Source organism: Chrysochloris asiatica, unplaced genomic scaffold (assembly GCF_000296735.1).
Source record: "Chrysochloris asiatica unplaced genomic scaffold, ChrAsi1.0 scaffold00148, whole genome shotgun sequence".
NCBI classification, from domain to species: domain Eukaryota; kingdom Metazoa; phylum Chordata; class Mammalia; order Afrosoricida; family Chrysochloridae; genus Chrysochloris; species Chrysochloris asiatica.
In genome coordinates, this window is record NW_006408666.1 from 4,572,574 (window position 1) to 4,586,855 (window position 14,282).

The window sequence follows — 14,282 nt, forward strand, 5'->3', positions numbered from 1 at the left end:
TATCATCCACATATATGGAGAAAAGATTGAAGTTGTAACAGACTTCATTTTGCTTGGATCAACCATCAACACTCATGGAAGCAGAAGTCAAGAAATCACACAACATATTGGATTCGGCAAATCTGTTGCACAAGACTTCTTCAACTTGTGCAAGAGCAATTTGTCAGTTTGAGGACAAAAGTGTGCTATGGTATTTTCAGTAACCTCGTATGCATGTGAAAGCTGGACAGTGAATAAGGAAAACCATAGAAGACTTGTTGCATTTGAGTTATGGTATTGAAGGAGGATACTAAAAGTACCATGGACTGCCAAAGAACAAACCAATCTGTGTTGGAAGAAGTATAGCCAGAGTGCTCCTTGGAGGCCAGGATGGCCAAACTTCATCTCTCATACTTCAGACATATTATCAGGAGGAACCAGTCCCTGGAGAAGGACACCAAGCTTGGTAACCTGGAGGGTCAGAGAAAAAGAGGAAGACCCCCAATGGGATGGATTGATATAGTGGCAGCAGCAATGGGCTCAGGTGTGGCAACAATTGTGAGACTGATGATTTGGTCCCAACTCGATGGCACCTAACAATAACACTACCTAAACTGAGAGTTTTAAAATTAACTTTATGCAATCTGAGCAAAAAATACCATTGCCAATTATCCTAAAACAAATCAAAAATTGTAATTATTTGACATGACATCTCCTGCTTCACCATGATGACCTTCCACCTTGGCCTTGGCATTGTCATTCTTAGGTGACACCTGCTTAGCTTGCAACCTAGCATCTCTGTGTGTGCCATGCAGTAGCAGATGGCTTGAGGCCTGGCGTGTTAATGGCAGTGATTACTCTATGAATAGTGACAGCTGATCAGGGACATAATAAAACAATAGTAACTGCCATCCTGGAAAAGGTGCTAACTAGGGGTGACATACTTAGTGAAGGCTATACCTCTCTTATGAACCTCGTTATCAATTCCAAGGGGACACACAGACTGGCCAACCAATGGCAGGATCAGACACACAAGACAGAACCAAACCAGCACAAAGATTTCTCCCTCTTTAATTGAGGGAATGGGGGAAGGTATAGAATTTATTATGAGCACGTCATGGAGGTAAATGTTACGTGTTTTCCCAATTTTGCTCCTCGTTTACCATCCTCTGAACTTTTGGCCTAATACTCACCACAGTTGAGAGGCCTGGTTCCAACCAATCTTATTTCATGAATCATAGCCTTGAGTTTAGGTAGAAACCACTGTGACAGAGTACAATGCCATCAACTTAGAGAAATCTTGTCTCAGAGGGCCAACGATACTCAGAAGCAATTTCTATCTTTGTTATATACCTGTGATTGTTACATCACGTCAAGTCGATTCCAACTCATAGCAACCCTTTACAGACTTGCTAAGAAGGAACTAGTGTGCCTTTGCTCTGGTTCAGCTCAAACCAACCTAGCAGTCCAGTGCTTATTCCACACCCCAAGGAAAAGATTAATAGTGAAGCGTATTATGGATCGATGTCTGTTAAGTGTGTTATTCATTCATTCCACTGATGGGACATAGGCATAAAGCGAATGAGGTAAGGTGCTTATTTTCAAGGAGCATAATCTCATGAGGAGGAGATATATGTACAGTAAATTATGATTTTCTATGTTAGTATAAAATTTGTTCAAGTTTGACATAAAAAAAAAATCACAAATTTAGATTTATAAAAAAAACTTAAACACACGCACGAGAGGACTTTGAAAAGTTGGTGAAAAAATAGAATTTAAAAATAATGGAATTTTTCCATGAATATTTTGAAGCCCATATATATATATTTGTGTGTGTGTAGAGAGAGTGATGTATATATATATACATACATACACACACGTATATGAATACCTGGTGTGGTGCTGTGGGGTAAGCACTGGACTGCTAACTGCAAGGTTGGCAGTTTAAACCCACCAGCTGCTCCTTGTAAATCCTGTTGCAAGAGTCAGAACTAGAAGCAACTCAACGACACTGAACACCAACATATATAAGCCTAAACGGTAGAATCCAACCCTCCAATGATCATGAGAATGGCACAGAACCAGAGACATCACATTGCTCTGTTGTAGGTGACATCATCATAAATCAGAGCCACTCTAGGACAGCTAACATGTATGAGGGGGGTCTCAAAAAGTTCATAGAAAAATTCTATAATCTTTTTATTGCATTTTGCCATAAACTTTTTGAAGCCCCCTTTTACATATGTTGTTGTTGTTAAGTGCCATCGAGTTGGTTGTAACTCATAGCAACCCCTGTATAGGGTTCCAAGGAGCAGTTGGTGGGTTTGAACCACCAACCTTGTGGTTCAAACCGACCTTGCAGTCAAGTGTTCTATTCTACAGCATCAGACCAGGACTTCATATATATATCTATATGTTGTTGTTGTTGTTAAGTGCCATAGAGTCAGTTCTGACCTATAGCAACCCTGAATAGGGTTTCTGAGGAGCAGCTGGTGAGTTTGAACTGCCAACCTTGCAGTTCAAATGGCTTTGCAGTCTGGTGCATTAACCTACAGCGCTACACCAGGACTCCATATATCTACACACACACACACATATACATTGCTAAATGCCATCAAGTCAGTTCTGACTAGAAAGCGACCTTATATAGGGTTTCTGAGGAGCAGCTGGTGAGTTTGAATCACCGACCTTGCAGTCCAGTGTTAATCCTACAGCACCATACCAGGACCCTTTATATATATATATTTGCATGCTTTTTAACAAAGTAAGCATTCACTATTCCAATGGGAGTTCTGGTGTGAGGTTGTGGGATAATGTGCTGGATTGCAAGGTCAATTTAAATCTCAAGGTCAGCGGTTCAAGCTCACCAACCACTCCTTTGAAACCCTATACAAAATTGCTGTGGGTTGTAACCGACTCAATGGTACTTAAGAACAAAAACATTCCAATGAGTTTATCCAGTTATGTTGATTTGCTCTGAATTGTCAATATGCCTTCATAAAATACAGAGCTTTTTACTAGTTGCAAGGAACTTATAAAATCTTCAGTTCTACCTTCTGAGGCTTTTGGTGCACTTTATTCTTTCTTTCTTTCTTTCTTTCTTTCTTTATTTATTTTGGCTACGTACATACAGAAACATAACATACACAATCTCATCAAAATTTCCTAAAATAAAAACTACAATGCTACAGAATATTTTCCATTGTATTTTGGGGGAGAAGAGTAAGAAGAATCATTCTAGTATACATAACAACATACATTGTTAACTATCTTCACACAGTAGTTGGGTGTGCCCTCTTCACCTGAGTTCGTGACCCACATACCTCAAAAGGCAAGCTCAGGTTATGCTAAATGAACAAAACCCTTCTCTGTGTGGATGATCTGCAGCCGGCATTCTCTTTATCAGTCTCAGGACCAAACACCCGGCAAGTCTTGCCCATGACAGAGTCTTCCCAGAGTGACTAGCAGAGAATGACTGTATTCCACCTGCCATGGAGACATTTGAAGTTCCTGGCATAGTCTAGTCGTTTTTTTCAATTTAACCTAGTAATTTGTTTATACAGTTTTGTGGAGATTTTACTGCTTTGGAAATTTCTTCTCAAAATTGGTTGTGATATTCCATCATTTCATTGCATGGTTTACAAAAGCTTCTACATATTCATTGAAAGATCTTCATTTGACAATATAGAAAAAAAAAAAAAAATCCCTTTCACTGACAGAATGCCATTTTATACATTCTGAGTTTTTATGTTTTGTTTGTTTTGATATTTGGCCCTCTCCCAGCACTCTTACTGAGTTCAGTAATCAATTGTAAAGGCCACACACAACTCAGACGTGACATTCGCTGTTACAGAGCTCATTCAGGAAGTTAACGGGTTACAATTCATGGTTAATAACGTTCAGGGCAGTTCTTCCAGTACTTTGCCAATAGGAAGGCCTCTCTCTGACCCTCTGACCCTTGATCTGGCCTCTATCCTCCTCGCAAAGCTCTTCGAGAGCTGCTATTAAATGTTCGCGGGCATATCATTCCACCAGAAGCCTCAGCGGGAAGGCACTTTGACTCTGGCTTCATGATCACTAAACCTAGCCCCCTGCCCATTAGTAACCTGGAGGCATCCCACTCTGCTCGTACACCTTCTGTCCAAAGCCCCTTCACTTTACTTGCTCTGTTGTTGCTGCTTCTTTGTCTCTCCTTGACCATTTTCTTGTATCATTGTTTTCTGTCCCTAGATTCAAAGAGTCAGTACACAGGCATCTCAGTGTCTAAAGGATCCACTCCATTCTCGGCTCTTCTTCTCTGTTGGCTGTAAGAACTTCCTTCTGGCTTCTGAAATGACTCATTGTTTCCCAGCCAGATGGCAAAACGGACCAATCACAGTTAGCCCTGTTAACAGTCACTTACTCTAACCAATCAGGAAAAAGTTGTGTTTGAGACTTTACAGAGACTGTATGGAGACCTGGTGTGGTGGTGTGGGTTAATGCAGTGGACTGCAAGGTCAGTTTGAACTGTCAAGGTTGGCAGTTCAGGTTTACCAGTAGCTCCTCAGAAACCCTACACAGGGTTGATATGAGTCAGAACTGACTTAATAGCACTTAAAAATAACATAGGACTAGAAGAAGCATTAAACAATCCACTGTACCACTAGCCCATATACTGCGTGGATTCAGCAAGGCAAAAGGAGAAAAAAAAAAACATTTTTTTTCAATGTATGTCTAACTTTTATTATGAATGACAGAAGTTTTAGTTCTAAAATGCAGAACAATTATTTAATGATTTCAGCACTTTAAAATGTCAGGCACAGATGTATAAAACATAACAAGAACACCACATGCCTAATAATTAATTCAGAAAATCTACATTGAACACCTTCTATGTTCCCAGTATACATTCTAGAGCAGAAAAGAGAAGGGAAATGAATGAACAAAAAAACAATGTTCACAAACCATTAGAGGATAAAGAATGATGGGGATATCAGGGGAAGTTTCTGAAGTGAAAATTGAGCCTGAATGAGAAGTTGTTGTTGTTAAGTTCAAGTTAATTCCAACTCACAGTGACGCTGTGACAGATTTTCCAAGGAGCAGCTGGTGGGTTTGAACTGCTGACCATGTGGTTCCCAGGCCAGTGCTTATCTTACAGCAGCATACCAGGAGTCCATAGGAGTAGGACTCCTGAGAAGGAGTGGTGGTTGTGTGCCATGGAGTCAGTTCAGGCTGTAAATCTTTACAGGGGCAGAAAACTTCATCAGTCTCTTTTTCAGAACTGCTGGTAGTTTTGAACTGCTGACCTTGAGATTAGCAACCCAACTCATAACCATTATGCTACCAGAGCTCCTTTCCTATGAATGAGTAATTGTTGTTATTGTGAAGTGCAATTGAGTCCGTTCTGAACCTTAGCGTCCCAATACAGTGTTTCCGAAGAGTAGCTGGTGAGTTTGAATTGCCAACCTTGGGATTCAAACCGACTTTACAGTCTAGCATATTCGCCCAGAGCACCATGCAAGAAAGTTCATAAAACTTAGATGAAGAATGTGTAAAGATCTTGATGAGCATCTTAGAACCTGGATTTCTTTGAGATGCAGAATATTTTTAAATGAGAGTGGCTTCCATCAAAGCGCATGGATTATGGAGCTTTCAGCTGTGGAGCTGAGGGTTAGTGTGCTGGGCTGTAATGTCAGTTTGAATCTCAAGGTCGGCAGTTCAAGCTCACCAGCTGCTTCTTGGAAACCCTATACAGTGTTGGAACAGACTTGATGGCACGTAACAACCACAATGTTGTTTTAGTTATAGAGATGGGAGTAGGTAAAATTCTCCAGACCCAGTCACTTTCAGTGGATTTTTTTTTTTTTTCTCAGACCCAGCTAGAATAATCTGTGCCCCAGTTTCCCCTAAAAATGGTAGCAATACAAATTAAACTGGTGGGGGAGGGGGGTAGTGATGTGCTATGGAGTCGGTCCGACTCATAAAGACCTTGATTGGGATTTTGGAGGCTGTACATCTTTACGGAAGAAGAAAGTCTCATCTGTCTCCCGCAGAACTGCTGGTAGTTTCGAACTGCTGACCTTGAGGTTCATAGCCAGACTCCTAACCACTGCATGCAGAGAAAAGGTTTTGGTATGGAATTTTAGGAAATAGCTTTATAACCATTTACTCTTTGTTTTTGTCAATTGATCTTTAGACTTAGAGATCGAATGTGAATATTTCCTTCTTAAAAACATAGACTATTAAAGATAAACTAGTCAAAACAATGAACTGAAACATACCAATGATCCTAAAAGTGGCACATGACCAGGTAATGTTTTGTTCTATTACCCATAAGGTAAACTAGTAGTTATGGAACTTTATGAAAACATTAAACAACACAAACATTCAAGATGAAAGATTCCCTTTGACTGTATGAGTAATCTTGCTTCCCTCTTTAGATCCTCAGAGACAGGGATGCATGACCTTCCAGAATACATGAAGATATTGTTATATGCATTTCTATGAACCCGCAGGGGACTGTCTATCATTGTTTATGTAGGTTACTAAAACACGGTGGTGTCATAATGTATCTCATGTTGTTATTAGTTGTCACTGAGTACATTCTTACTCATGACAGTCCACTTGTCACAGAGAACCGTTTTCAATTGCTACAGATTTTCAAAAAAATACGGATTTTCAAGATCGTAAGCTTGCAGAATCAGATCACCAAGCATGTCTTCTGAGACACCTCTGAGCAGGTTGAAGTCACCAACCTTTCAGCTTTATTACAAATGCTACAACATGCATCCAATGCAAATCTATGTAGTACTCTAAAACAGGATTCTTGGCCCTTGTGCCATCTCACAGAGAGCTAGCCATGCTGTTAAATATAGTCACATGTCATTCTTCTCACCTGCTCCAGAGTACTCCTTGTTATTGCATTCACTGCATTGTGATGGACATTTGGATTGTTTGCAAGGTTTTACTCCTATCAAAAATGCTTTTAATGAAGTACTTGTATGTGAGTCCCAGTGTACGCATGCAAATATTTCTCTGATTTTGCTGCCTCAGTTCATCACCTTCTTCCCTTGGCTCCCCCATGACCTAGACAAAAATAAGTATCCCTGGAAAGATGCTACTTTGACTCATTCACGCTGGCTTCCAACTCTGGATTCAAGTTAAGTATGCGTATTAAGGAACACACACTAACCACCAAGCAATCAAGGTCCAAGAACAAAGGCACTGTCCTCCAACCTTTAACTCCTACTATGAGTTGAAGGTGACCCTTCAGGAAAACATGTGTTAAACACAGTTTTGCTGTGTGAGCAAACCAAAAATTGGCCTTTGAGATGTCTTGTAAAGGGATTTTGTAAGCCATGAACAGAACAGCATGGGCCCCAGCTCGGCATGGGATCCAGAGTTGTAATAGGAAACATTGATTTGGCTACAACTAAACATCCTAACACATGTTAGCATTTGCTGCCAATAAGCTTCCTAATTAAGAACAACATAAAATCATAGGAAATCCTGTATCCTGTCTTCATGAACTTTCCATGTATCTTTAGTTCTCTGGCCTTATTTCTCAAGTACAACTACCACACAAAACAGGTTGATTCAAAAGTTGTGCTTTGCCAACCATAAACGGTGGTGTCATTAACAAGATTGATGTACATTCCAGAAGGCACCACCAAGCATTTTTTTGGTCTTTAAACCTATTAAAATCTAGTTTTAAAAATTAAACACACACACACACACAAATGAATTAAAGGAAAAGCTAATATTCAGCACCATTTCACTGGTAAAGTGTTACCTATAATTAATGTAAAACTTTGTATAGTTACAAAAAACAATCCTTCTCTCTAGGATGAGCTGGCTTGTTGGCCACATTTGTATATTTTATCATGTTGAACAGGTTTCAAGATGAAACACAGACTAGGATCTGGTTTTCCTCTAAGATCCTCCTTAAGTCCCTGTTAACTGTATTCAATAAGTCGAGTGATACCTGTGTGTTCTAAATCAGATCATCTCATCAGGTGATGAGGTAATTACAATACAAGTAAATAAACACATTTCAAATTTCAAATTATGTCATGGTTTTTTGTGTTACTCTTGCAGACCCCTGCTTTATGAGTTTGGAGATAGTCTTAGGCCCTATAGAACCAGACCAATTGCTTTCTTTCCCCACTATCAGACAGAAATTTGTATATATATATATATATATATATATATATATATATATATATTTTTTTTTTTTTTTTAAGAATGAAGGATTTTTTAAATCTAGTTTCTCCTTCCATTTCTACTTCATTTTTTTTTTCATTCACTGAAACAGGCTCTGACATGACATAATGAAATAAAACCTGAGTATAAAAGTTATCTTAAAATTTTTCCATAAGACTTTTAATGATTTTCAGAATTATTAATTTTTTTTTTTTTCAAATGAAACACACATGCTTTCACCGCCTCTTTCCTAAACCAGGCCTTTGCATTCCTCTTTGCCTTTTCCCCCTTCCAAATCTATTTATTGCTTGTTTTTTTTGGCTCTTTCTGGCTTTCCATTTTTCATTATTAGTTCTTTATGGTCTTGTATTTCCTTTTCTTCTCCCTGTCATGGCTGCCAGCCCAGTTGTTCTTTCTGGACCCCGGTTTCCCTTCACGAATGAAACAGGAGTGGTCTCCCTCCCTCGCCCTTGCCACCAAGCTGCTTCCTTTTGAAACTCTAAGCTCATCTTCATTCAGAGAAGTTCCTGAGCAAACCTGATGCCTTTCTCCAAACAGTTGGTAATAGCATGAAGGATTAAAGAAAGGGTTTCTTTAAAAAAAAAAAAAAAAAAAGACATATCTGGAGAAATTGGGAGTGGATGAAGGAATAGAAATCTAAATTCATTTTGAAGCATTCTGCAAAAACAGAACCCAAAGGCTTTTTTTAATGTTTTAATTCTCTTTGGCTACTTTTGACGGCAGATTGGTCTTGAGTGTTTTCTTGGAACTGCATTATGGTATCTTAAACCTCCCAATTTACCTGCTTAAAGTGTCTTGGGATCTGTGAAAGTAGCCTCACAAACACCAGAAACCTGGATTTCATGTGATTACGTGGTGAAAACGTGCCAAGTGGAGCCAAAACCTGCCAAGTCCAGTCAGTGTACTGTGATGCTCTGACTGTGTAAAGAGGTCTCAGTCCTCATTTAATCTCCAATATGCTCTTGACATCATAGAAATCACTGGCAAAGCCTTGTCATCAGATGAACCCTACTAACTACTTCAGACAAGAGCCAGCTGAACAACCTGTTTACTTCATCAGTTTTTACATCCCCCAAATAGTTGAAGAAAATGAAGTAACCCATCTTGCAGCCTTCATTTTACAGAACCAGATGAACTGTATTATAACTGATAAGACCTCATATGACTGGGAACTTACATTCTACCCAAGCATCAGTTGAGGGCATTGTACTGATTGGTTTACATCGTCGCTGTTACAAACACCAGTTTTTTAAAAAGTTTCTCTATTAAACCTCAGAAACTTCTTTTCTCTGAAAACATTCTTGAAGACATGAAATTTCCACATAGACCATTTTTCATGAGAAAATAGAAAAGACAGAAAAACATATAGAAAGAAAAAAAAAAGAGAGAAAACATCCATACAATTGTAAGCTGAGGTAAAAATCAGTCTCTCCTTTGGGAAGAAATGGGAGGATAAAAAACTAGTGCACTGGTGGTCCTTCACCATTTGCAAAACACATCCAAAAAAATATTGATCACTTCACAGTCTCCCTTGAATATCACAGGAGCCACATAAGGTTGGAAGATGACAAGGTTAGTGCTGATTAAGTGTAAGCCTCGAAATATCACAAGATAAATAGGTCCTTATGACTGCGCCCTCAGATCACCTGGTCTGGACATCTGTGGTACCAGGTCCCTTCTCTAGGGTTTCTCAGAAGATTTCTTGTCTTATTAGGAAGAAGGTCTGAGGAGGAAGTCAGCTCTCGGCTATTATATTTTAATCTCAAATCCACTCTGGTAAACATATTTCCAGAATCTCCCTGATAGAAAAGAAACACATCCATTTCCCTGCCCCTAAGTAGTTTTCAGACCCAATGTTTTAGGATACTAACAATAGTCCTATGGACACATATCCTAACAGGGTCAGAAGGCAGTTACATAAAACATGATTGAAGGTGAGTTTCAATATTCCAGTTCATTTCTTGGTTCTGAATTCTCCCTGGTTCCCTGGTTTCTATTGCCTATCTGGCATTTCAGCATCTGCCTAGTCTGTTGTTTGCTTTCTCATGGTCTGGAAATGAAGTAACCCATCCAACAGCTAACACGCCTTATTATCAACAACTTGACTCTGAAACATTGATCCTGAGGCAACTCCTAGTCCCCAATTTCTTTTTATCACTATGACTCCCAGAGAAACATTAACCTGGGGTTCACTTGGCTTTGTCTGCCTCAGTTCCTACCAACCTTGACAAACCCTCAGACAAGCAGGAGATGGTAATACAATGGTCTTAGGGAATTCTCCAAATGCTGGTGTGGCACTATAGAATAATCACTTGACCACAAGGTCGAGTTGAACAGCAAGGTCGGTGGTTCAAACCCATCAGCCACTCCTCAGGAACCCTATACAGATCCACCATGGGTCAAAACCAACTCAATGGCACTTAACAACTACTACAACATACAGATTCTATACTCAAACTGTGAGACTCTTAGGGGGGGTTAGAAAACATTTCAGTTAAACATTTCTCTGTATATCTTTCTACTTCAAATGTTTACCACTGTATGCCCTGGGTAGAAAAGCATAGCAAAAGCCCTAAATGTTGTCCCAGTACCTCTCCTCATAGAAAATAATCAAAGGAGAAAAATGAAATAAAAAGATGTTTCCCAGGCATCTCTGGATATCAATGAAAACATGTAATTTTATGTTTCTACTTTGAGAATCATCTCAAAAATTGTCGTTGTTAGGTGCCATGGAGTCGATACCGACCCATAGCGACCTTATAAACAGCAGAATGAAACACTGCCCGATCCTGGGCCAACCTCACTACTGTTGGCAGGCTTGAGTCCATCGATGCTGCCACTTGGCCAATCCAGCTTGTTGGGGTCTTCCTCTTTTTCTCTGACCCTCCACCTTACCAAACATGATATCCTTCTGCAGCAACTGCTCGCTTCTGACAATACATCAGATGTATGAGAGATGAAATTTGGCCATCTTGGCCTCCAAGGAGCATTCTGACTGCACTTCTTCCAAAATGGACCTATTAGTTTTTTTGGCAGTCCATGGCACTTTCAATATTCTCCTCCAACACCATAACTCAAAAGCATCAATTCTTCTACGGTCTTCCTTATTCACTGTCCAGCTTTCACATGCATATGAGGCTATTGAAAATACCATGGCTTGGGTCAGGTGCACCTTAGTCCTCAAACTGACATCTTTGCTCTTCAACACTTTAAAAAAAGTTCCTGTGCAACAGATTTGCCCAATGCAGTATGTCGTCTGATCTCTTGACTGCTGCTTCCACGAGTGTTGACAGTTGATCCAAGAAGAATGAAGTCCTTGACAACTTCAATCTTTTCTCCACTGATAAGAATGTTGTTTATTGGTCTGGTGGTGAGAATTTTTGTTTTCTTTACATTGAGATGCAATCCATACCAAAGGCTTTGCTCTTTGATCTTCATCAGTAAATATTTTAAGTCTTCTTCGTTTTCAGTAAGCAAGGTTGTATCATCTGCATATCGCAAGATGAGTCTTCCTCCAATCCTGATGCCATGTTTTTCTTCATAGCACCCAGCTTCTTGGATTATTTGCTCAGCATACAGGTTGAATAAGTATGGTGAAAGGATAAAATCTTATCACACACCTTTCTTAATTTTAAAACATTCAATGTTCCCATGTCCTGTTCGAACAACTGCCTCTTGGTCCGGGTACAGATTCCTCATGAGCACAATTAAGTGTTCCGGAATACTCATACTTCTCAATGTTGTCCATAGCTTGTCATGAACCACACAATCGAAAGCCTTTGCGTAGTCAATAAAGCACAGGTAAACAACTTTCTTATACTCTCTGCTTTCAGCCAAGATCCATCAGACATCAGCAATGATATCTCTCATTCCACGGCCTCTTCTGAATCCAGCTTGAACCTCTGGAAGTTCTCTGTCAATGTATAATTGTAGCCGTTTCTGTATTATCTTTAGCAAAACTTTACTCGCATAGAATATCAAAGAGATTGTTCAATGATTTCCGCATTCCATTGGGTCACCTCTCTTTGGAATGGGCACAAATATGGATCTCTTCCAATCAATCTGCCAGATAGTTGTCTTCCAAATTTCTTGGCAGAGATGAGTGAGTGCCTCCTGTGCTGCCTCACTTTCTTGAAAGATTTCAATTTTTATTCCATCAATTCCTGGTGCCTTGTTGTTTGCCAATTCCTTCAATACACCTATCACAGACAGCGTTGTACCTCATGACTGATCTGGATATGTTCTTTTTGACAATGAATGCAACACCATTCTTCTTCAATTTGTGATGGAACAATAAACCTTGAAGTTCAAACTGACTTTGCATTCCAGCACATCAACCCACAGCACCATAGCAGGACTCCATTGGAAACCATCTATAGGGTCACAATCAGTCAGAATTGACTCAATTCTCAATTGTGCTTACAACAACAACAATTGCACATTACAGTTAATTTCCTTAAAATGAAACAAAACCACTCTTAAATGTTGCAAGCCATACATCTTTATGGGTAACCAGAAGACAATGAGAAGGGACTTGATGCATGAACATGGATGAATTTTCCATAAAGATAAGGAATCTTTAGATTCAAGGCCTCTGGGGCCCTGGAACAATCCCTGGCAAATTTTTTTTTTGTAATTTTTTTTTTTTTTTTTAAGAAACCCCTCAAAATTATAGTTATATCAGGCCCCACAGAACCTAGATGCCTCATAGTAGTAAATTAAGGATTTATGTAAATTGATAATTAAAAGATGCCCCAGCATGCTCTGTGGACTAGTTTTGGAGTAGTTTAAGTAAACAAAATTGTCTTATACATCAATTTTTTTATATATGGAAATATAGGAATGCTAAAATCCAAGCATTTTTCCACATACCAGTTGTTTGAATATTAATGAAATGAGTGGAAATTTCATATCAACTATGATCTAATACCTATGTCCTTAATTTGAATGTTTTACCCATCATTTAGTTTAAATTCAACTCACTTTTTTTTTTTCCCCAATTTACAATTGTAGGAGAGCCATAAGGTTAAGGAACATATACCTGAGTTCAAATTTGTATATATTTAAGTAATAATAGAATGTGAAGTCATTTAAATATAGAAGGAAGGAAAGAAAAGAAAATCATTCACTAATCCTCATGAGTAGACAGTGGATGAACCCTTGAAATATTGCAAGGAGAGAATCCTTAAACCTTAAGCCAAAAATAATCCCCGAAATCATCTTAAAATCAAACAATAGTTTAGCTAGTTAGTAAACAAGGTCTACCTTGAGCACTATGCTTTTTCAAGATCTATATGGAATCAAATTGATAACCGCAACTGGAAAGATTAGGTAGGAACTTTTAGGGAGTAAACTACCAGCCGCTCCGTGGAAGAAAAATGAGGCTTTCTACTCCCGTAAAGATTTACACCCTGGGAAACCCTGTACAGGGTCACTATGGGTCGGAACCGACTCGACATCACTTAACAACAACAACAACAACAATGAGGAAGAGAAACTCAAAAAAGGAGGTGAAAATGATTGTATAATTTGAATCAATATCACTGAAATGAAGTATAGTAACTGATGACTTGGTACAAGGCATTATAATGAAATATGCCAAGTCAGAAATTAGAGAACTAAAAGGGAAGAACATGCTCAGCATTTCTCAAGGTGGAAGGACTGAAGAAAAAATTCAAACCTCAATTTGCAATATTGAAGGATTCTGTGTGCAAAATATTGAACAACACAGGAAGCATCAAAAGAATATAGAAGGCATACAGGGAGTCACACAACTTTAAAAAAAAAAAAAAAAAGGTCAAATTTTAACCATTTGAAGAGGCAATGTATCATAGAGAATGAACCTGTGGTACTGAAGAAAAAAATCCAAGCTTCACTGAAGACAGTAAAAAACATAAAAGGGCTCCAGGAATTGACAGAATACTACTGAATTATTTCAATGAGCTGATTCAGACCTGGAAGTACTCATCAGTGCATGCTAAGAAGTTTTTAAGACAGTTACCTGGCCAACCAACTGCGAGAAATCCACACTGTTTCTATTCCAAAGAAAGATAACTCTACAGAATGCAGAAATTATTGAACAATATCATTAATATCACAGG